This window comes from Nicotiana tabacum, chromosome 9, assembly GCF_000715075.1.
Source record: "Nicotiana tabacum cultivar K326 chromosome 9, ASM71507v2, whole genome shotgun sequence".
Taxonomy (NCBI): domain Eukaryota; kingdom Viridiplantae; phylum Streptophyta; class Magnoliopsida; order Solanales; family Solanaceae; genus Nicotiana; species Nicotiana tabacum.
Window position 1 is genome coordinate 44,399,059 of NC_134088.1, and position 25,227 is coordinate 44,424,285.

At 37.9% G+C, this 25,227-nt stretch overlaps 4 non-coding genes across 4 annotated transcripts; all 4 read left to right on the forward strand.

Annotated features, from left to right (window-relative positions):
* Positions 1-8,259: 8,259 nt before the first annotated feature.
* LOC142164494 (small nucleolar RNA U83) lies at positions 8,260-8,337 on the forward strand. The gene has a single exon (XR_012695260.1). It is a non-coding gene; the product is annotated as a small nucleolar RNA U83 (small nucleolar RNA).
* An 80-nt stretch (positions 8,338-8,417) lies between these two features.
* Positions 8,418-8,509, forward strand: LOC142164487 (small nucleolar RNA snR60/Z15/Z230/Z193/J17). Its single transcript, XR_012695254.1, has one exon. It is a non-coding gene; the product is annotated as a small nucleolar RNA snR60/Z15/Z230/Z193/J17 (small nucleolar RNA).
* A 56-nt stretch (positions 8,510-8,565) lies between these two features.
* Positions 8,566-8,665, forward strand: LOC142164488 (small nucleolar RNA Z43). Its single transcript, XR_012695255.1, has one exon. It is a non-coding gene; the product is annotated as a small nucleolar RNA Z43 (small nucleolar RNA).
* Positions 8,666-8,908: 243 nt separating this feature from the next.
* On the forward strand, positions 8,909-8,996 carry LOC142164498 (small nucleolar RNA snoR14). Its single transcript, XR_012695264.1, has one exon. It is a non-coding gene; the product is annotated as a small nucleolar RNA snoR14 (small nucleolar RNA).
* The last annotated feature ends 16,231 nt before the right edge of the window (positions 8,997-25,227 follow it).

Here is a 25,227-nt window from a genome sequence, read left to right on the forward strand (position 1 = left end):
GCCACTCTCATGACCCAAATAAGCTTGCTGACAAAGAAAATTGATGAGATGGGTACAAAGCAAGTGCACATTGTTGATACAACAAATGGAGGCTTGTGCAATCCTTGCATAAACCAGTCATATGTGTGCTCGTGGAATGGAGAGAATGACAACCAGGGCTTCAGAGAGGACATGAATTATGTCAACAATTTCGGAGGTCAGAGGCAAGGTGGGCAGCAATGGGGACCAACACCAAACCAACAGTACAGACCAAACCAGCCACAACACAACCCCAATCCAAGAAGCGCACGACCACAAGGCCAAGTCGTGCCTTATCAAAGGCAACATGGCTATAATCAGCAGCACCAACAATAGTTGGCCTACCAACCACCTCATCAACAGCAGGACAACAACATGACAGAAATTAGGGGCATGCTACAATAACTCATTGGGACAAATAGTAAGATACAAGAAAAGTTAGCAGCACATGATTCGGCAATCAAAGGAATTAAAACTCAATTGGGACAACTGTCTATGGTCTTGAACAATCGCCCACAAGGAACATTGCCTGTAGATACAAATATTAACCCAAAGGAACAGAACCCAAATCAGTTAATGGCAGTGAGTTTCAGGAATAGAAGAGATTTAGACAGAGAGCAAGAAGTTGCTCAATCTAGGAGAGAGACTACGCCAACTACTCCAGTTACATTAGAGACAGATGAGTCAGCAGAGCTCACCGAGGTTGTAATTGAACAAGCACAGGTTGACAAGGGTAAGGAGAAGGAAGGTGAACAACTCTCAGAACAGGTGGTAGAAAAAGCTTCCAACAAAGAAAAGACACCAAGCAGTGGGTAGAGATTGACTCCTGCACCATTCCCTCAGAGATTGGCAAAGCAAAAGAAAGATGATCAATACAGGAAATTCATGGAAATGCTTCGATAAATTCAATTGATTATTCCACTGATGGATGATTTGAGGGAAATTCCAGGGTATGCAAAAATGATGAAGGATCTGATGTCGCAAAAATTTGACTTCCAGGACTTGTCCACTATAATTCTGATGCAAACCTGCAGTGCGGTAGTGACAAGACCTATGGCTCAAAAAGTGTCTGATCCAGGTAGTTTCACTATCCCATGCACCATTGGGAGTTATGCTTTTGCTGAAGCATTGTGTGACTTGGGGGCCATTGGACATTGGCAGAGCTAGATCGACCTCAATGTTATTGCAATTGGCTGATCGCACAGTCAAAAGACCGACATGAATTCTTGATGATGTGCTTGTTCAAGTGGGGAAGTTTGTATTCCCTGCAGACTTCGTTATTCTTGACTGTCAAGTGGATGAAGAGATACCCATCATTATGGGAAGGCCGTTCTTAGCCACTGGGAGAGCAATGATTGATTGTGAGACTGGAGAGTTGAAAATGAGGTTGAACAATGAAGAAATAATATTCAACGTTCAACAATCCATGAGGAGACCCAACGAATTTCCAAATTGCTCGCTAGTGGAGGCCGTGGATGTGATACTGTAAGAGGAGGATGAGACCCTTAATGTCAGGGATCCGCTAGAAACATGTTTGATGAATTTGGAAGAGATGGATGGTGAAAGGCTGGCGGAGTGGGTCATGGCTATCGAGGGTTAAGGGTTCTGGAAAAGGGAACCTCAGTTCGAGCCCCTACGCTTAGAAGAAAGAGCAACACCACCTGCAAAACCATCAATAGATGAGCCACCACAGTTGGACCTGAAACCGCTTCCAACTCACCTCAGGTACGCTTTCTTAGGGCCTAGTTCTACTTTGCATGTTATTACATCATCTGATTTGCTAGTTGTGTAGGTCGAGCAACTCTTGCAGGTGTTACAAGAATGTAAGACTGTCATTGGTTGGACTATGGCAGACTTAAAGGGTATCAGCCCAGCCTTTTGTATGCACAAGATTCTCTTGGAAAAGGGGCACAAACCTTCCAAAGAGCATCAACGATGGCTGAACCCGAATATGAAAGAAGTGGTGAAGAAGGAAGTGATCAAGTGGCTGGATGTGGGTATCATCTTCCCCATCTCTGACAGCAACTGGGTCAGCCCTGTTCAGTGTGTGCCAAAAAGGGGAGGAATGACGGTCGTACAAAATGAGAATAATTAGTTGATCTCGACTCGTACAGTCACGGGGTGGCGAATTTGCATGGACTATCGGAAATTAAACACAGCCACCCAGAAGGACCATTTCCCCTTGCCTTTCATTGACCAGATGTTGGATAGGTTAGTTGGGCGGTCTCACTTCTGTTTCTTGGATGGATATTCGGGGTGTAACCAGATCTCAATAGCCCCTGAAGACATAGAGAAAACATCCTTCACTTGTCCGTATGGCATCTTTGCCTTTCGGAGAATGCCTTTTGGACTTTGCAATGTGCTAGCTACATTCCAGCGGTGCATGTTAGCCATTTTCACTGATATGATTGAAGACATTATGGAGGTGTTTATGGATGATTTCTCCGTGGTGGGGGATTCATTCGAAGATTGTCTTCACAATTTAAGAAGAGTGCTCAAAAGATGTGTGGAGACAAATTTGGTGCTGAATTAGAAAAAGTGTCATTTTATGGTACAAGAAGGAATAGTTTTGGGGCATCGAGTGTCCAGTAAGGGAATTGAGATCGACCATGCTAAGGTTGATGTGATTGAGAAATTGCCACCGCCCATTGCGGTCAAGGCAGTGAGAAGTTTCCTTGGGCACGCCAGGTTCTACAGGCGATTCATAAAAGATTTTTCTAAGATTGCTAACCCTTTATGTAAACTTCTTGAAAAGGATCAGCCCTTTGTGTTTTCTAATGATTGTAGGTTGGCATTTGAAGAGCTGAAGAAGAGACTGATAACTATACCCATCATTGTTGCACCCAACTGGGAGCAACCGTTCGAGCTCATGTGCGACGCCAGTGGTTATGCTATAGGAGCAGTCTTGGGGCAGCGAAAAGACAAGATGATGCACCCAATTTACTATGCAAGCAGGACGCCCAGTGGTGCACAGCTCAATTACACCGTAACAGAAAAGGAAATATTGGTTGTAGTGTTTGCCTTCTACAAATTCAGGCCGTACTTAATTGGTTCAAAAGTTATTGTTTATACTGACCATGCAGCAATTAGGTACTTGATAGCAAAGAAGGATTCAAAGCCACGCTTAATCCGTTGGGTTCTTTTGCTACAAGAATTCGATCTGGAAATTCGTGACAGAAAAGGGACGGACAATTAAGTGGCAGACCACCTCTCAAGGTTGGAAGGAGCTGAAAAGAAGATGGAGGTTGAAGATATAATAGAGACATTCCCGGATGAACAGTTAATCGCTGTGACAATGGAGGAGTCGCCATGGTATGCTAATATTGCTAACTATTTAGCAAGCGATATTGTACCTTATGAACTCTCTTCAATTCAAAAGAAAAAGTTCTTTCGCGATTGTCGATCTTATTATTGGGATGAACCTCTACTTTTTAGAATATATGTAGATAACATGATCTGGAGGTGTATCCCCGAGAAAGATCAACCTTCTGTTTTGCAGGCTTGCCATGCTTCACCATATGGTGGACGCTTTGGAGGAATCCGGACAACAGCAAAAGTGTTGAAATCGGGGTTGTATTGGCCAACTCTGTTCAAGTATGCCCATGCTTGGGTAAAAAGTTGTGATGAGTGTCAAAGGACATGCAACATATCTCGACGTCACGAGATGCCGATGACCACAATTCAAGAGGTGGAGGTTTTTGACATGTGGGGGATTGACTTTATGGGGCCATTCGCCAGCTCGTATGGTAACAAATATATATTGGTAGCAGTTGACTATGTCTCCAAATGGGTCGAAGCGGTGGCTCTCCCAACCAATGATGTAAAAGGGGTGACAGGCTTCCTAAAGAAAAATATCTTCACGCGTTTTGGCACCCCGGGAGCTATAATCAGTGATGGCGGAACCCATTTTTGCAATAGAGCATTCGCACGACTGTTGGAAAAGTATGGAGTTCACCATAAGGTAGCCACACCTTACCACCCACAGACGAGTGGGCAAGTTGAAGTGTCCAACAGGGAAATCAAAAGTGTCCTGACCAAGACAGTGAATGCGACAAGGACTGATTGGGCAAAGAAACTGGATGATGCATTATGGGCGTACCGCACATCATTCAAAACTCCAATTGGTATGTCACCATACAAGTTGGTGTTTGGAAAAGTATGCCATCTTCTGGTAGAGCTCGAACATAAAGCCCTTTGGGAACTGCGGCAGTTGAATTTGGATATGGAGACCGCAGGCACCAGCAGAGTCACCGAGTTACATGAACTCGAGGAATTCAAGTTCCATGCATTTGAGAATGCAAGATTGTACAAAGAAAGGATGAAAATGATGCATGATAAGCACATTCTAGATCGGAACTTCAAACCTGGAGATCTAGTGTTGTTATACAACCCGGAGTAATAATGAAAGCCTGCGTCATGCCGCGACATTAAATCAGGCGCTTCTTGGGAGGCAACCCATGGTTTGTTGTAAATCGTCGTGCTGCAACGTTAACTCATGCGCTTTTTGGGAGGCAACCCATTATTTTTCTTTACTCTTGTTTTTGTAATTGATTTTGAATGACATTAACCGAGCTACTAATTTGCAGGGATAAAATTATGCGCATCAGAAGGATTCGGGGGATGAAATTAACCTGGAGATAGGTAAAAGTGTGAAAAAGACAAAAATTTGCTGGAGATCGATATCCGCGACCGCGAATTGGACCGGGGAGTAGGCCGCGGATTTTGCACAGACCACTGCCCCCCCATCCGTGCCCGCGGAGTCGACCGTGGATTTTACTACCTTCACTGCCGCAAGTCCGCGCCCATGGACTTGACCACGGATTGAGGCGCGGATTTTGTCCCCCTCATTATTCCTCATCTGCGGCCGCGGATTGGACGCGATCGACCGCGGATGAGGCGGTACCAGGTTCAGAATTTGTTATTATTATTATTATTGTTTTTTCTTTTATTTTCTTGTCTTTTCTCTTCTTTTCTTTTCTTTCCTATTAATTAGTTTCTTTTACTTATCCCCCCCTCCCCCAACCGCCCACTCCCCCACTTCTTCTTTCCCTCCCCCTTAACAAAATCTAAAACCTTTCCCCCTTCACCTAAACCAAAACACATGCCCCCTCTCCCTCTCCCTCAAAATTTCTCTCATCAACAAAGCTTATTCTCTTTCCTCCTCTTCTCCATTCAACCAATCCCCAATCTCCGTTCCTCCCAAGATCTCCAAGTAAGTAACATGATTCTATTCCTCTTTCTTAGTATTTGTTTTGTTTTCAATTTTTTATTTTTCCCATTCTTTTCCTTTGCTATTGTATGTGTAGGATAGTAGAATCATGGGTACTCTTGTCTTGGTTTAGGATTGTAGTATATATGTGGCATGTGAGGCTAATAGATTTGGTTGAATTGGGGGAAGACATTGTTGAGTTTGTGAGGAATGGAAGTTCAATTAGGGCTTTGGGTAACTTGGGGGGTATATGCACCTTAAGTGTTTGTTGAATTGCCACAATGAGTTTGAATGTAAATTGTGACCAATTGTGCGAGTGAAGTCTGAGTAACCGCCATTGGTTCCCATATTCCGCCGATTACTGATAGTAGTGTTTGTTGTGTATGTACCATGGCACCTTCAAAGAAGAGACGCATCATCGGAGCCTCATCAAGTGGTTATGGAGGTTCATCCCGGGCACGGACACCGATCAGTACAGCTCAGTTTAATTGTACCAGGTTTGTCTCCAGAGCTATCCAAGACCGTTTCAGTTTGAAGGCCACTAAAAAACCTGTACCAGAAAGGGGTATTGACAGGGCGTCCCTCCAGGATGAGTGCCTTAATATGTATCGGGAGTTGATCAGGTACAGGTTGGATAACTTTTTCAAAGAGCCAGAGGAGGGTAACTTGATGCTTGTCCGGGAGTTCTATGCCAACTGCCCTGAACATGAGGATAGAATATGCACTGTGCGACACACGAGGGTGGATGCTTCGATAGAAGCCATCAGCAGAGTGTATCGATTGCTTGTATTCAATGGGGAGGAGGATTTCTATGATACTTACAAGCGAGAACCCATCACATGGAACAGGTTTTTCAGAACTATATGTGCACCAGACAAAGAGGTAGTATGGGTTGTGCCGGGATCGAAGCTACACTCTGCCTCACTCACTTTTGAAGGAAAGTGCTGGTTGGACATCATCAACAGTCGCTTGCTGCCGTCCCACAACACCACAGAGGTAAATGGTCCGAGAGCTGCCTTGATCTGGTGCTTCGTGAATGGCCACGATTTTGATGTGGCCAAGATTATTCAGTCTGAGACGTTCGTCCGTTCACCACAGAAGAGGTATGGGTTCCTTTTCCCCTCTCTGGTCACTAGATTGTGCCAGGAAGCAAGGGTGCATGAGAACCCAAATGCGGATGGCATGGTGAAGAAAAAAGCAAAGTTTCAGGCAGACAAAGTGACCATCAGGAAAGACCCGGTGGCACCTGGGCAACTCATAGTGACGATTCTGATGCGCCGGAGAAGGGCGATGAAGCAAGTAGGGAATGCGTATGGTTGAGATCAGTGATTCATTTTATTCAAGAAAAATATGGTTTGGAATGTGATAAAAGATCCACAATTTTATACGAAGACAATGCTGCATGCATAGCCCAATTAAAGGGAGAATATATAAAAGAAGATAGAACGAGCACATTTCACCAAAATTATTCTACACACATGATCTTCAGAAAAATGGTGACATCGATGTGTAACAAATTCGTTCAAGTGACAATCCAGCAGATTTGTTCACTAAATCTTTGCCAACTTCAACTTTTGAGAATATGGTATACAAGATTGGAATGCGAAGACTCAAATATTTGAAACAAGGTTTTCATCAGGGGTAGTGAAATACGCGATGTACTCTTTTTTCCTTACTAAGCTTTTTCCCATAGGGTTTTTCTTGTAAGATTTTTAATGAGGCATCTAAAAATGCGTATTACTAAATATGTGTACTCTTTTTCCTTTACTAGGATTTTTCCCACTGAGTTTTTCCTAGTAAGGTTTTAACGAGGCACATTGTCTTTTAATGAACATCCAATAGGGAGTGTTATGAAAGTATTATAATGTGGATGTCCATTCATTACTCCGCTATAGATAATCTTCCTGAAGAAGATTTTTCATTTAGTACTCTGTTGAAATTTATCTACAAACAGCTGATGCAGACAGGTTGCAAGAAACTCAATGAAATGATTTGCATCAGCTTCTTATTAAACAGGCAGGTTGCAAGCAGCTCATGCAGACAACTTACAAGCAGCTGATACAGGCAGGTTGCAAGCAACTCAATGAAATGATTTGCAACAGCTTCTTATTAAACAGGCAGGTTGCAAGCAGCTCATGCAGACAGCTTACAAGCAGCTAAAGAAAAGCCTTGCAGCTGCTTCCTGAAAAGCCTCGTAACTGCTTTCTTTCTTTTATAAATAGATGAGTTTTGCAGTTCATTATGAACATAAGTTTGAAGTTTGAATAAAATATCAGTTTCTCTCTATACTTGTCTTTACTTTACAGTCTTTATTTATAACATGATGTTCTTTATAGAAGAATTAACCCAAATAGCCGCCCACCCAACCACTTAAATCAAAACTAGCCCGTGGAGATATAATCTATGCATAATTTATGTATTACATGTGTATAATTAATGTATAAACTATGTATATGGCTAGAAAATATAAAATAATAATTATGGCCGGCTATTTGTGTAAAGATTCCTTCTTTATATAAAGACTAAAGTTGTAGTTATGAAAGTTTTCCTTTTATTAATGGGCCGGGGTTTCCATTCAAAATTGGGCTAAAATTTGAAAGGAGGCTGCTGGGCTGAGGGCTCTCCTCTAAGGGCGCTCGTAAAACCCTAGCCTTTATTTCTCCTCTTTATATAAGCTCCTTCATTCCCGTAGTTTTTACGCAGATTCAATTTTCTGACTGCTTTTGTTTTTATAGGCCTCCCTCCGATCTTCAATTAGTAAGCTTTTCCCGTTCTTCTATATAGCTTCGACGCAAACTTCTATTTCTTTTCTTTTTTCTGTTTTTTCGTCTGTTGTATTTGCTAGGTGTTTGGCCAATGATTAGATTTATTTAATAGACAAGCATATGTCTGAATTTTTCTCATGTTGAATACTCTAATCTTCTCTATGAGGCCGTTTTATGTCTCTTTAAATCCTTCACATTCTTTCCCTTTGATTTTCAGAGAAAATTATTTGTTTCTTTTATCTTTTTCTAAGTTTTGGTTTCAGTTTTTGCCGATGATGATGTAGTTGTTTTGCGATAATGAGAAAATCATGATTACGACTATACTACTGCCTTCCTTCTGAGGCTGCCCTTTTATCAAAATTTTATATAGTTTTTCTCTACTTTTAATTCAATAATTGATAATTGCTTCTTCTGTGTATGCAGTAGTGGGTCAAATGATGACTAGTAGCATAGTTCACATGAAGTTATTTGTGATTATAAAACTACTTTAGTCTTTCGCTCCTATCTGATGACTCTCCAATTGTTTTCGTTATAAATTGCTTTTGATTATTTTGAGATTTAAAAGTGTTATGAGGACAATGACGACTACTTTTCAGATTGGTCTCGTTCGTCGTAATGGTGTAAATCCACCTTGCCGACCATCCTGATATATCACCACCCATAAACTGAGTCCCCATTAAATTTCCTTTAAATTGCTTTGTTTTAGTTTTGGTTTTAATTCAATGAGTTCTCATGTTTCTTAAGTATTTACTTTTTGGATGCTGCGAAGTTCTGAGGCCTTCACTTGAAATTTGAAATGTGTACCATAGACACAACTCTCTACGAAGTTCTGAAGTCTTCACTTTTTAACCAGTTTTATATTTTCCTCTTGTTGCTTTTGAGGTCCTTTTTACTCTTTTCATGGGAAAGAAAGAGAGCGATTTGACGATAGAATTCATTAGTCTGTCAATCCACTGACTAATTTGTGCGATGTTAACAGTGAAATCTCGACAGGTTCTGATCGCTTATCATCTTTGACTTTTTACTACTACTTAGACTCAAAGTTTTTCTTTGATTTTATGAGCAGATGAGTAATCTCATGATTTTAATGAGTAATTTGCGTTTGAAACTTTTCATTGATCTATATATCACCTTTAGAGGCCGGCATTCGGTATTTAGGTTTGATATTTAAGAGCTTTGATTTGTTATATTAATATTCGGTTTATCAATTGTGTATATCAAATATTGTACCAAAGTGGTTTGTTATGGTTCGATATTTCTTATTTTGATTTGATACGATTTTCGTTTGATACATTAACGGAATTGTTCCTTTTAAAAGGAAATCATTTACAAACATGGATAGATGATATAAATGGAGAGTGGACAGTCATGTTGTGCTAACACTGCTAAGCTAGCAGGTGGGAGGTGGAGGACGAGGAACTAGGAAGGGGATCACAAGCATTGATGGGCTATTACAAAATAATTATAGTAGTCTGCATTATTAACTATCACCCCATCCTAATTATAGTAGTCTGCTATAGCCTGCAACGCCCACCTTTATAAACTACCACTATCCACCATCACCTTCCTCAATCACAACCACCACCATCATCCACCATTATTAACTATCACTACCAACCACCAACATCCTCAACCATAATCGCTATCGCTACCAATCACCACTATCTACTACCCAGAACCACCACCATCAACTAAAACCACCACCAACCACTGCCTCTAGTCAGTATTCACAAGCACCACCGTTAATCATCATTTCCGAAATTACTATATATATATATATATATATATATATATATATATATATATATATATATATATAAAATTAGTAATTTGTGTTTATATTTATTAATTTCTAAATAAAGATAAGTTTTATATATTCAAATTTAAAAAACAAAAAGTCTTAATCATTTAGTATTCAGATCATAAAATCTATCTTAATATTATGTCTATTCAGTTCAGATGTCTTAATCTTAATACACATTTTAATATTCTGATGTATATATAGATTTAGTTGTATCTTAAATAAAACAAATGAAGTCTATGAAGCGAGACTGACTTTAATCTTTTCCTTGGTATTATTGCATACTAACACTTCTATTGGTGTCATGTTATGAGCTCTTAGTGAACCTTTACATGCACCATGAATATCGGATTCTTCATCCAAAATTAAGTTCTGCAAAATCTCGTAGAGTATATTTGCCACACCTAAACCCAAAGGTCAATACACTAAGCAAGAAGGCCAAAAGTTTGATAAGGAACTGGGAAATATGAGCAACTAGTAGTAACGTGCAGTAGCCCAGTGTCAGAATCTAACGAGCAGCAGGCCAGCAGCAGAATTCAAGTTTACACAGATGCAACAAAAATCGAGAGGGCATAAACCTACCAAAAAGAATTAAGTTTACACTAGTAACAAGGCAAAATACATAAATTACCATCCAAATTATGCCTCAAATACGTGGTATATACTTTTGGTGGACGAAAATAACCTTACACATGTAACTGAGCGTGTTAAAGATAATTATTTAGTCCAAATATTTTTTTTCCTTATTTTTCTTTTAAATAAATAGAAGAAAAAAGTATCTAAACCCTTCCCTCCCATTTCGTCCTTGCCGCTACCCTCCCCCTTCGTCCCTGCCACTACCCTCCCTCCTTATCTTATCCATATCCTCCTTTACCACACAAGTGACCCATTTAATTCTCTCTTTCTTGCTTGCTTTCACGCTGGTACCTTCCACCATAGAAGAATGAATTTTCTAGTTTGTTTTTTTTTCTTCTTCTTCTTCATTCTTTTTTTTTTTTTAAATTTTAAATTTGGGGTTGATTTGGAGTTTGTCCTGTGGAAGGTGTCAAGGATTATATTGGTCTATGGAGGAGGCAACATAGGCTGGAGTACCGACGGCTTAAAGTTAAGTATTTTCGGCTTCAATTCCGACCAATTCCGATTATTAAGATGACAAATGATAAAATTCTTTAACTGGTTCTCTTTCTTAATCAAAGTGCCACCCTAATTTCTTCAGTGTTTATTGTTGCTGGGAGGAAGATGCATTTGAAATTACCATGGAAAATGACTGACTGAGGTTAGGAAGAAGATAGAGGAGTGTTTAGGTGATTTTCCTCCGCACAAAATGTGTAAGAGGGATTTGGTTACTTAATTCAGGTGGTAACTTATGTATTTTGTACAAATGACAACTAAAGTGTCACATGCTTACAACAGCAACATTATGCACACCTACTGTTATTCTGCCAAACATAAAGCTATATAACCTATTTCCATTTTGCCAAACATAAAGCTAAAGTGTAACTAACAAGTAGCAGCAACATCAACATGAGAACACTGGCCCATAAGTCTAAGTATCTAACCCATTAAACTTAAATAAGTCTTAACAAATTCAAAATCAAAATAACACAAATTGTCTCAAATTAACTTAAATATGAATTTTTGAAAAACGCTCAAGACAACCCCTATATGCTTTCTTAAATTATATGTGTCATCCCTCTTTGGATGAACATTATAGTCTCAACCACAGTGTAAGCACTCTACTTTGCGAACTTTTCCATTATCTTCTATCACCTCAAAGTGTTCTCAAATATGTTAGTGCACTTAGTGCACTTTAGAAGCACGGGACATGATTGAACTTGAACCTAAGAAAGAAAATAAAATCAAAATTAGAATATAATTTTTTGATGATAAAAGAACAAAACTACAAAAATATATCACCAAACAAATAAAGTATTAAACTTACAACTCAAGTTACAACTATACATCAACATTGCTAGTAGTGCTTCCATTATTTTCTATATCTAAAGATAATGCGACCAAATATGTCATATTACATAAACATGATTTCTGAAACTAGTTTTGCCTTTCAAGTACATCAATGAAAACCCAAATCGTTTACTGGAGTTGTCAAAAATATGAATAAGTTTGAAAATAATAATTTTTCCCAAAATCCTTTCAATAATAAATAAGATGTTTCATTTTCTTTCCAGATAACCAGTGTGAAACAAATTCATCATTATGTCCATTTGTCAAAATGCGTGAGAAATCATGAATGATGTGATACCGTACAACATGAGAAAAATATATCTCTATGCCTGTATGTCATGTGTGCATATTAATACAATGTATCTCAGAGATTTATTCATGTATTCACACTCTCAGAGTACTCAATCTCACTGTCTCACATTCTCTCTCACTATGCTCAGCACACACAATCACTCAGCGCTGTACAATACCCGCTGCGGTGTGTAGCCCGATCCCTGTTTATAGTCGACTGTGCTCACTGGGGGTGTGCAGACTCCGGAGGGGCTCCTACAGCCCAAGCGCTATAATCCGCACGATCAACTCACGTGTTGCACGGACAATTTACGTGCCATAACATCAATAACTGGATTCGCACAAACAATTCACGTGCTATAGTATCAATATCTGGATCCGCACGGACAACTCACGTGCTATAATAAGCCAATCTGGCCTGTTGCGGCGTGCAACCCGATCCCATAATAATAAAGTATATAAAGCCAATATGGCCTGCTGCGGCATGCAGCCCGATCCCATAATTATCCTCACAATCAGGCCCTCGACCTCACTCAGTCATCAATCTCTCCAGTCTCTCGGGCTCATAGGCTCACAATGTCATGAAAATAGCCTGAAAATGATGATATGATGTATCAACGAATAACAACAGAGATTGAGATATGATATGTAATGACATGAATATGACTGAGCATGAATTTTCAATTTAAAATAAATAATTCACAACAATACGACCTCTGTGGATCCCAATAATACTGCCACATAGCCTCAACATGATTTTTAATATGATTCTCAGCTCAATTATTTCAACACATAAAACTACATAGAAAATGTCAAGATTATTTAACTACAAAATTTTACGGAAACAATTACGTCACAATTTTTATAGTGCACGCCCACACGTTTGTCACCTAGCATGTGCGTCACCTCCCAAAAATTAACATAATACATATATTCAGGATTCATACCCTCAACTCCAAGATTAGAAGAGTTACTTACCCCGAACAAGACGAATCCAATATCGAGCAAGCTAAACAATGCTTCAAAAATTCCATTCTGCGCGTATCAACTTCCGAACGGCTCGAATCTAGCCACAATCAATTTGATTCAGTCCACAAAATTATAGGAATTAATTCCATATCAAAATACTAATATTTTTCACAAAATCCGAAATTACACCCCAAAAATTACCCGTGGGGGTCACGTCTCGGAACCCGATAAAAGTTACAAAATCTGATAGCCCATTCAATCACGAGTCTAGTCATACCAATTTTACCAAAATCCGACCTCAACTCGACCCTCAAATCTTCAAACTCCGAAAATACTACAATGCTCCAATTGATTAAAATGTCCAAATATAACCCACAATTCAATATCTACCATTAGATATCCCAACTATATCAAAATAAATACGAAAAGATTCATAAATATCCATTTTGGCTTCATAATTTGCAACAAGCCTTCAACCATCCCAAATTATCCAATAGGCTCATCTATTAGCCTATTCAATTCCATTCTTATTATTTAATACTCATTTGGAGTCATTAATAATACTATGTTAATTACCCAACATCATTAAGTCACTATTCATTGTCTTCTCTAACAAAACCCTATGTTTAAGAACACCCATTTCAAGAAGTAGTGTTGTATTTTGTCAAAATGGTAATTCCCTATTCAATTCGTTCATCAATTAAGTTATCAAGTCTATTGGAATTATTAGAAACTCAAAACAATTCATTGTATATCAATTCATCTTCTTCTTTGCCCAAAATATCATTTTTAAGACCCTCCCTTAGAGTTCATACAATATCCCATTAGAACTTCAAATAAAACTCATAAACATGCTACCCATACTCCAATATGACATATATATGAAGCTCAAGTGAAGGGATTACCTCTGGTGGAGGAATCTAACTTTTTCGCTTTTTGATGTTCTTGAAGATTCAACCCATTTCCTATGAATTTGATCTATAATAATGTTAATGTTATCACTAAATGATGTTATATAATCATCCTTGTACCAAAATAACTTACCTTGAAGTGTATCCATGGTGGAAGAGCTCCTCCTTCTCTCTAGAAATTCATTCCAAGATGAAGAACTAACCCATTCTCTCTCTAAACCCACGTTTTCAGCTCTTAAAATGACCCTTGATGCTACTGGATTTGCCTACGCAATTTTGCGTAGGTTACGCTGTAATGTTGCATAGGCTACGCAAGATTCGCGTAGCTGTTCTGCCACCCTTTAGTAAGAACATCGTAACTTCTTGTAGGAATCTTCAAATGAGAAACGGTTTAAATCATTAGAAATTAGACACATAGACCTTTCTTTTGATAGGTTATACACCATATAACTCTACATATCTTGAGATTTATGCTCGTTTGAAGTTAGGTCTTGTGCGAACTCACTTGAAACTTTATCCCATCATATAATTTTTAACTTGACTTAGCCTTAGGGCTCTTTTTAGACCATAAACTATTCTTAATGCACCTCATACATATATTATCATTATCAATTGATATCATTCAAATTAGCAGTCTTGTTCATACCCGAATTAATATAATTAGCACCCGCCAATCTCCTTAATGGTCTTAAAACTCTTCGAATATTTTTTTCCGGGGTGTTACAATATATTTTGAACTAAAACACACAAAATATTAAAAGCTTACCAATTTTGAGTTCCTCAAGATACTCTCACTCTTCTTCAACACTAATAGAATTATTCTCTTCTCTAAGCTAATCTTGAACACAAACAAGAGCTTGCACGCATTTAGGAGTCAATGAACTCCTAAATGAATCAAGAATACGGCCACCGGTGCTAAATGCACATTCCAACGCCACATTAGAAATTGAAATGGCCAACACATCATGAGCCAACTCTGGAAGAATAAGAAATCTAGGAGCATGTGTTTTCCACCAACTTAAGATATCAAATTTTTCACTAAAAGGCTCTTGTTCTTCACTAATATATTTATCCAAGTCCGATTTAGCACCCCCACTTCCATTGTCTTTCTTTTGTTTCTTCAAGTGAAACTTCATACTTATTAATGATGCAGTTATAATACTCCCACTAGATATATTAGATATCTTATCAGATGAAGTAGATCTAGATGGAGATTGAGGACAAGATCCTGTTGAATACTTTTTAGGTCAGCTCACCAAAGGGGGGAAGAAAAGTCAGCACTTGAGAGGCTTGCTTCGCTCAAAGGTGGGAAGAAAGGTCAGCACTTGAGAGGCTTGCTTCGCTCAAAGGTGGGAAGAAAGGTCAGCACTTGAGAGGCTTGCTTCGGTAGGAGTCAAAAAGAAAAGGCTCAAGAAGGAACTGCACTCGAAGAATGGAAAGGCAGGCTGCGAAGGCGCTAATACGATTGTTCTCGAAGCAAAGGCCCATACAATTACCTTTTTCTTATATAAATAATAAATAATAATAAATATGCCATTTGATCGCTACAAGTATGTAGCCACGTAAACGAAAAGAACCTTTTCCCTTTTTCTGCCTTACCTCTTACTGAAGTGAAACAACTGACTGTTGTCTACGATACTCTTTAAACAAAGAATTCATATAAGCATACACCTCATCATTTATTTTCTTCCCTTTTTTCTCCCTAAAAGGTCCATCAAGTGCAATGCTAACATATTCAAACTTGTTACGTGGATCAAATACGGAAGCAGTGTTGTTGAAAAAAGTCTCTTTGAAAATATTTTTGGGAGGCTCGAATTATATATTTTATTTTGTCTAGACATGAGAATAGGAACCGCTTTGGTTGCGATTAATGGTAGCCAACTGTGTTACCGTCCAAAGTGTCGGTTCATCGTACTTCTCGTCTTTTTTTCTTTTCCGATGGTTATCGTCATTGCCTCTTTATTTTTTGGGCCTGGTTCGAAGGGACAAATCGAGTCGTGGCCTCAATAATTTGTATTATTTTTATTGGCCACTAATTACAGTAAATCTACAAGATTACACTATCAAGACCAACGATTAAGCAGCCACAGTGATATAACGATGTTCCGAACAGAGACAATATAATCTGAATGGATCAAGGTAATGAAAATATTATTTTCTAGCGGAGATATCCTCGAAGAAACCAAGGATCTACGAGTCTCGATATGTCACCGGTGAAAAGAGCATAAAAGTAAAGAGAAAATATTAACATTGTAAAGTTAGTGAATCTGAACCAAAAATGGGATTTTTCATTCTAGAATCACAAGGTCAGCAATGAACAAACCAAGATAACAATTCTAAAATTAGAGAACTCGCCGAATAATTATTTTCGTCCATACTTTTAGCGATATAATTTGTTTTTATATTACCGAAATGTCATACACAAATTCATGTTACAAAGTAGCAAAATAGCAATACATAGTACAACAAAATATATTCGCAATAGCAGCCCTGCTACGATAGCGGTGTCCACCGGAATAACGATGTCGGATGAACAAAGGCAGAGAAGGGTCGCTTGATTTTCTTCCGCCCAGATCTAATTAAATACAGCTATATCTGGGCCGTCTTTAACCTGTAAAAGGAAGCAAAGAATGAGAAGTGGACAAGAAAGCTAAACGGGGGTTGCCGCAACTCTTTTTCCGACTAGATCCAGATGGGTTCTCTTCGCTAGCGAATCCCTTGCCTAACGAGACAGAAGAGTAAGAGAGGGGGATGAGAGCAGCACTGGCGGCAGCCGTGGGGGGAAGGGGGAACGTGAGTTGATTTCTACTCGATCAGTGACTAATACCGATAGCGGCAGTGAAGTCAGGAAGGGAGTGAGGTGAACGACATCCAATCTCCAAAATGAGGGAGGGAGAGAAACTTAGGGTTAAAACCCCTTAAAATAAAATTTAATCCCCCTTTTTAAAATTTACCCCAACCTTTTTATAATATATTTTAACCCTCCCCCTTTTTGACCAATGGATATTAGAGCTAAACCACTTGTCCCCCAAATAATCCTATAATCCCTTAGTTACTATCCAATGGTTTAAACTTCCTATTATCAAAAAGATATAATACAATTAACTACAAAATAAAGTCAACATCTAGTCATGTCAAATATTATACAAAAAGTTGACAAGATATAGGTTTGACTAGATTTGATTCGCGTTTAAAATATAAATTCTATTTGCTCCCATATTTAATTAAAAAATATGACTTGTAGTATTTATTGAAATATACCAATAACTAAAATAATATTGTAGTAATTATTATTTTTATTTTTAAATAAAAATAAATTTATAGAAAAATCCTAATATTTTGAAAATAGAAAACTTATCAATAAATTATTCTGAAATTTAGAAAATGTGCAACAATGGTGATTTGGAATAACTTCAATAACATGATAAAAATTCTCATATTTTATAAAATATGGTTAATTTTCAATAAATTTCATTAATATTAAAATGTGTAAAAGATTATACTTTGCAGTTAATGACTACAAAGCCTGCAGAAAGTGATTTTTATATATTATGAGCCAAAATTGCGTGTCAACATTGACAATGATGCATGGATATCCATATACCATGACACTACTGTTACTCACCTCCTTAGAACACACTCAGACCGCTATCCACTCCTTGTCAACCCGAATATGCACCAATTTCATAATGAAACCAAGCCCTTCAGGTTTGAAACTATGTGGTGCAGCCACCAAGATTTTCCATCATTAGTACATTATTGCTTTAAGTATTCTAGCAATCTTTTGCATGCAACTAAGAACTTTCAGTCTCAAGAAATGATCTGGTACAAAAAAGTCTTGGAAACATCTTTCACAAGAAAAAGCAGCTCCTAGCTAGATTAGCTGGTATCCAGATGTCCCCTAGCTATGCTTTCAAGTTTTATGTACTGGAGCTAAAAGTTAGTTTTTGGAACAGACGGCAGTGTTTTTCTGACACCTCGAATCAAGCTTTTATTGCGACATGCAAACTCCAATCAGAATACTCTATTTTTCAAAAAAATGAAGAGCTTTTCTGGAAATTAAAATCTAAAATCCTCTCGTTGACCCACAGTAATGCTAGTACTAAGTTCTTTCACACTTCAACCCTCAATAGGTAAGGAGAAATAAGATCTAGCTCTAGTTGATGATGTAAGGAACTAGATTCATGATCAAGATGTCATCAAAGATACCATCTTCTCTTATTTCATGGATTTTTTCACTATTGATTACCACTCCTCTTGATATTTTGTACTTCAATACCACACAAGATGGGAAAAGGAGATGATTTGTGTGGTGTTCAATTTTACACTACAATTGCGGAATAGTAACTGGAGAAAGTGAAGAACACAAATATTTTTACGTGAAAAACACCTGGCTCAAAAGGTGAAAAACCCACAGCCTACTTCCCAGTAGGATTTTTCCCAACACTCTACTAAATCACTGAGCCAAAGACAGCATTTACAAAACTCTTATAAACCTAAGGATTATCTCTAACCCTCTATGGCAGCCAACCTCAGGCTGTTGCGACAACTTCAAGTTAACTCTAACTTGAACAATACACTGAGGGTACCTAGTACAAATGCTTCTAGAGAAAATTGAAAAGTACAACTCAAAAGTCCTACTACAATGAAACTAGAATAAAAGACAGACACTTGGAACTGGTTCTTCTATCTGGTTCATGTAGCTTCAGGTTCGTACACTTGAAACACACATGAATTGCTTGCAAAATGCCTTGCTATTTTACTCTCAACTCTTGTTTAACTTCAACGTTTGTGCGTGTCTGTAAAAGAGAACATCCTGAAAAATATAGAGTTAGTAGAATAGGATCAACTAGAGTTCTAATGCTATACTCTTCCATGGTGGAAGAGTTCTAGTTATCTTCAACTTCTAACTCCTTCCTTATCTAGGATGGAGTTCTCTTCAAGTAAGGAGTCCTTCTCCTTATCAATTATGCAAACTTTTTGTTCAGGAGATATTAAATATAACCAGTTGTGCTTATCCCCTTCACGTGTATGCTTTGTGCTTGAATCTGCCCGTGCCCTGTGTATACTGTGTATGGACCTGGTTCATGCATGTGTTTCTTTGTCAATCATCAAACCAAACTTACTCAGGCCTGTTGATACCTAATTTTGTCCTCATATTTTTATAAATATCATATATACTTTTAAAATATTATTTTTGCATAATCACCAATTAACAAGAGTCATATAAGGTCTTTTAGTAAATTTTTATAATTTTTAAGACTTTAAAATTAATTTTCTTGCATTTAAATTGTTGAAATATTTGTTAATTATCCTTTCAAATTATTTCGTGATGACATAATCATCCAAAATTATTATTTACACCCGCATATATGTTTCATAATATTTTACTTCATTTCATATAATTACATTTATATTTTTGAGCTCTTTACACATTTTTTGTAATAATAGCCTATATTCTATATATAATTATATTTATTACATTATTTATGCTAAAATAGCTTTTTTATATTTTTTATAATGTTAAGCTATTATATTCAAACATTTTTACTATATAAATAATATTTTTATTATTTATTAAATTACTTTTATAAATTATTTTTTAATAAATTTCGTGTATTTAAACTGGCCCAATTTTTGAGTTAATTTCGGACCTAATACACCAACCCAGACCTAAAACTTTAGCTCAATAGGTCTCAACCCAAACCAACAACCCCATTCACCTAGCCCGATCGCGACCCGCCTTATGATCCGCTCCGCTTCCCCTTTAATCATGGCCGTTGATCTTAGATGATCAACGGTCCACAATAGCCTTTCCCCTTTCCTTATATCTCCCTAACCCAAACTCTAGAGATAAATCCCCTGCCCAGCTGCTTCCGCTTTCTCTCGTCTCTCTTTCTCCCTTTTTCAGAAACCCTAGCTGCCTTCCCAAATCTTCTCCAAATCCGATTAAGTCATGGATTCCCTCTGTGATTTACTTACCTTTTATGGATTATCTCATTATTTCTTACAAGACTATGGTGTTACATAGTACTTTCTCATTTTTGGTAACTATCAATCTTCCGTATAAAGAGAAATTAGACGTACTCCTCAAGATTCAGACGGTTTCTCGTCTATATACGTCCGTAGCAAGATCATACGGGTCCGATTTGACAAGATTCTTCGGCCAATCTGTGATTCCAGGCAAAATTAGGGTTTGCATGATTTTTCTCTTAATTTGGTTCTTAATCGATTCTGCATGCTCTTCTTTCCTTATTTATATTTGATTTATTGTGTTTCCTTGTTTGGATGTTTGATTTTGGCTAATATAAACCCCCTTTCCCCGTTCCCCTCTAGGTCTGAACAATCTTAACAACTACTGCTATTTCTCACTCTCACCTGTCCTATACTACTCTGAAACTTAATTTCTTGGCCTGTTGGAAGCCAATGCCATTGAAACTTATTTATTGGACCTTTCTCAGTGTGAGAATTGCTCGGGGTTCATCTGTAACCCTTGGGAACTCTAAAGCACTGAGATTCTTAGGTTCTACTACTCATTTTGCCACTGATGATTGAGATACTGCTAAAATTGTTCTTCTTATTTGCTTGTTTGTCAATTAGTAACTGGTAAGTCCTTTGACCTTCGCAGTTTCATCTTTTGTTTATGTTCACGAACATTTGTCATCTAATATGTTACCGTGCTACCTCTGTTTACAATCCTATTTCTTTGAAGTTATTTTGTGATTTTAAACTTTTTCTAATACTAGAACTCACCTAGTTTGTTAACCCTGATCCTGGATTCCTTAAGCATGTTTAGCTTACTGTTCTATGTGTTTCTAGGTACTTATGCCTACTATTTGCTTGGGCCTATTTCCATGCTTTACTTGAGATTCTTGTGAGAAGCCACTTCGTTGCCCTAAATGTGTTCAGATGCATTGCTTCTACTAGGTCATTCATGTGTAGCTCGTTTACTTCCTCAATGATCATGTAATATCTAAATGTTATCACTGCCTGGACCTCTAAGGCGAGTATGACATAATTTCTGTAACTCTAATATGTGCTCTTTGACCTGCTCAATTATGTGTTTCTAAGTGTTGCCCAAGACTTTCTAGGGAGAATCCTAATGTTTAGCCTCTTATTGCATATGATCAATTGGCATTAAGATAATCACCTATCTTGTTGCATTCTAATGTTTGCTTGACCTATCCACCTAGAATTAATATGTTCTTCTACCTACTATGAGTTCCTTAAAATCTTGTGCTACAATTAAGTTTCATATTCAACTAAGTATGTTCGCCAAACTGTGCTACTAGTATGTTGTGCAAAATCCTCATATGAAGATTGTACCCCACATTTTCTTGTCTATGATTCTTCTATGCTACCATCTGGAATTCTTTAGGTTGATTCTACTTTGAAACGCTGTTTGTAGCAGTTGCTAACTTAGAACATCCTACCCTGTCATAGTTAATCTTGTTTTTTTTGAAATTACTTATTTGTATTTGTCTTTGACACCTTTCAACTTAGCATGGCCCATGTATATTGGCTGAAACTGCAGTTCTTTCAGTGATGAAAACTAAATGTTTAAATTACTCCATGCGTAGTTCTATTGCCTGTATGGCTAATATAGTATTCATTGGCCTAATTACTGGGATCGTTTGGGCCTAGTATATTGGGCCTGCCTTAGGTATTTGGAATCTGAAGTACACTGTCTGCACCTGGAGTTTGGGCCTGCTGTCCGCATGAAATTCTAAGCATATTTGAAGGCCCAGATGTGTTACTGGGTTGTTCTTTATTTGTATTTGGGCCTGTAATCATTCAATGTGATCTGTAGTCACTTGTAAAACTGAATAATGGTGAAGTTAGTGAAAAGAGTGGGGCTGGGGGTATTCTAATGCTCGCATAAACGGGTAGAAAACTTGCCTATAGGATTTAACTGCTTTGCTTGCTATTCGTTTGATATGCTCCTATTGTACACACTCATAGAAATCATGCCTATAGGGATCATGCACATTTCACTTGTACTCCACTCAAGCATGTTAGCCCAAGTATTTTCCATACTTGCTTCTATGTTTACTATTGTGCACACTTAGAAAATATGCCTATAGGATATAACAACATATGCTTCGTTAATCTAGATACCATGCCTATAGGACTTCAATTAATCAGTCAATCAACTGCTTCTATTGCTCTTAGTACGCTGCTCCTTTAGATATCATAACTATAGGATTTTAATAAACTACTTTGTTACTTTGCTGTATTGCCACACTTAGACGACATGCCTATAGGGATAAAGTATTATAAAATCAATTTCAATTATCAACTATTAGAAATCCTGCCTATAGGATAGTGTCACCTGCCTAAGGAGCATGTCTATAAAAATTAGCACTGGTAATTCAGAATTCTGGGATCATTTTACTACCTCATTACACAAACAATTAGAGATCATGCATATAGGTTTGTAGTGCCTTTAATCTGCAAATCCGTTAGCCTAAAGTTGCAACACTGCTTGTACACTGTTGAAAATCAGAATTGCCTAGAAATTATGCCTATAGGACTTTACGAAAATAATGCGTCTTAATTCTAAAAGCCGTCTATTGCTGAATATGCCTGCGTGCAATTTGCTATTTATGTGTGGAGGTTAACTTGAGCCTTTTCTTGCATTTATGTATAGTCATATATGTTTTGAATGCGTGATAGTTTTATTATTTTTGAGCATCTTAAGTGGAGTCTAGAACCACCTAATAGTAGGTCCAAAGCCTCCTGGACCATAGACATGAGATGGGTAATGCATGCATAGGACACGACTTAGAATTGAATTAGAGCGCCTTTAGATAAACAACTTTAGCATAGTAATCGGGTTGCAGGAGATGATAGTCTGTGCTCACAGAAAAATATGAGCAACCCCAACTTAAAGGGAGTTGTGAAGTATTATTTATGTTGCACGGGGTGATCCTTTAGGCTAAAAAACTTAGGACCCCCCTTTTCTTTATATGTTTGCTGTTCGCACTTAGTCATCAAATATAGACTAATCAAGTTGTATTATATAACCACTAAAGACTTGTATTGATTATCTATATAGTTTAACTGTTGTCCGATTTTCCTCACACTTGTTCACAATAGAACATTTAAATTCTTTGTCTTCCCTCGCTTATATGATCACATAGGAAAGTTATAATATATAATCCGCTGTAAACTTCGGTCGGGACTCATAATTATGGACCTCGAAGAGTGCCTAACACCTTCTCTTTGAGGTAACTTGAGCCCTTACCCGATCTTTGGTGACACAGACTAGTTAAAATAGAGTTATTTGCAAATAGGTGTTCTAACGCACCTTAAAATCATTAGATGTCGACTCTTCTCTTTTAATACTCATTTTAAAAGAGTTGTCACATGTCGAAACCCGCTTTCGCGAGAAAACGGTGCGCGACAACATGGCGACTATGCTGGAGAATTACATTTAGGCTCTTAACATAAAGAAGTTGATTTATGTGGGTTATTGATGATATGTACACCCCTTCCCTTATTTTCCTTTATTTTTTTAAATTGCTATGACATGCACACCCCTTCCCTTATTTTCCTTTATTTTCTATGACATGCACATCCCCTCCCTTATTTTCCTTTATATGTTTAAATTGCTGTGACATGAACGTCCTCTCCCCGTTTTTTTCATCTTGTCTATGATTGCTATATCATGAATCTCCCGTCCAATTTCCTTATTTGCTTCATTATGTTCTCGCACATTTCATGAGTTAAACTGACCTCTCTTTTTTGTCTTTCTTTTCTTTTCCCTTATTTTTCTCCTCCTGTTCATCTTTACCATATTATTTACTGTTTTCATGCACTTTTATCATGCAAATACTTGGGAACTTGTTACTATTTCTACATAAAGTATGCTCCATACATATTCCACTCGTGCTTATTATCAACGTAGCGGCGCTTGATGAGTATCCGCGCTTTTTGAAATCACCCTTGTAAACCGGAAAGGCTTATTTGCGGTAGACTAGTCGATCAACGGTGCAGTCAATGGTTCCGTGCCTTTCCCTCTCGAGTTATCCACTTGAGAGTACCAATCTAGACCTTTCTAGAAAACTATACTCTAATTTGGAGAGCGCGACCGGCACTCAACCGAGATAACCCGGCCAAGCAAGCCTATACAGTACCTTCTACTCGAACTCACTCATGAATAAAGAGAAGATCTATTTCATTAATTAGACAATGAGGAGGATCATGTGAACAACACCAATTCATTATCATTAGTTACATCACTTATAAGTTTCAAAATACATACACTTTCATAGTTTGATGTGGAACGTGTGGCACAAATACAACATTACTAGTTTGACTTGCCCAACACCAACATACAACCCACACTATGTCTACGGAGCCTCTAATAGATACAAAAGAGTATGATGATAGTGCCGGCAAAAGGGCCCCGACTATACCTCAAAACTTAATATACAAGGAACAAAAGATACATGACTTGAAATGAAGTGAGCTTACCAAGTCAGCTGGGAAGAGGGTGTACCGCTATTAATGATGAAAGCCGCCTGCTGTGGAATCACCTGCATCTAATAAAGATGCAGCGCCCCCGACAAAAGGGATGTTAGTACATATGGAATAGTACTAGTATGTTTGACTAAACACCCTCTCAATAGAACGAGTAATAACACAAGGAAGAACAATCATAAAACCAATGGGAGCCTCAAATAATATCAAAACATCAAGTTAGGAACGAGACAAGTTTTCAAGTAAATTTCCATATTTTAGGTTGGGAGACCTTTAGCACAAATATACCACCGTGATTTTAGCACAGAGTCCAATCACGGCCCGATCGGCTAGGCCGTCTTACCCAAAGACATCAACCACAATCACAATCACCATCACAACCTCAATCATTATCTCAATCACAATCACCACCCTGTGTGCGACATGGCATCCGATCACGACCCGACTGGCTAGGCCGTCTCACCACAATGCCGTACGGATCGACATCTGCCTTTTCTAGCAATCATATCATCCTAATAAAGGGGAATATTCTCATCACATCAATCTCATCCCAAATAAGGAGAATAATCACAATTCACTCCTACACTGACACGTGTAATTTTGAGGTTAGGTTATTTCACAACCTACCCTTCCTCGGTGACTAACGATACTCCCAATGTGTTTATTATTTAAAGGATTTGCATCTCATTTCAATATCTTTTACACGTCTCTTAATTTCGTTGGCATTAGTTTCCCCAAATGTAATATCATTCTTGGTACGTTGGCCGTATTTCATATTTCATGCTCACCTCTTTCACTTCCAAACATCATTAC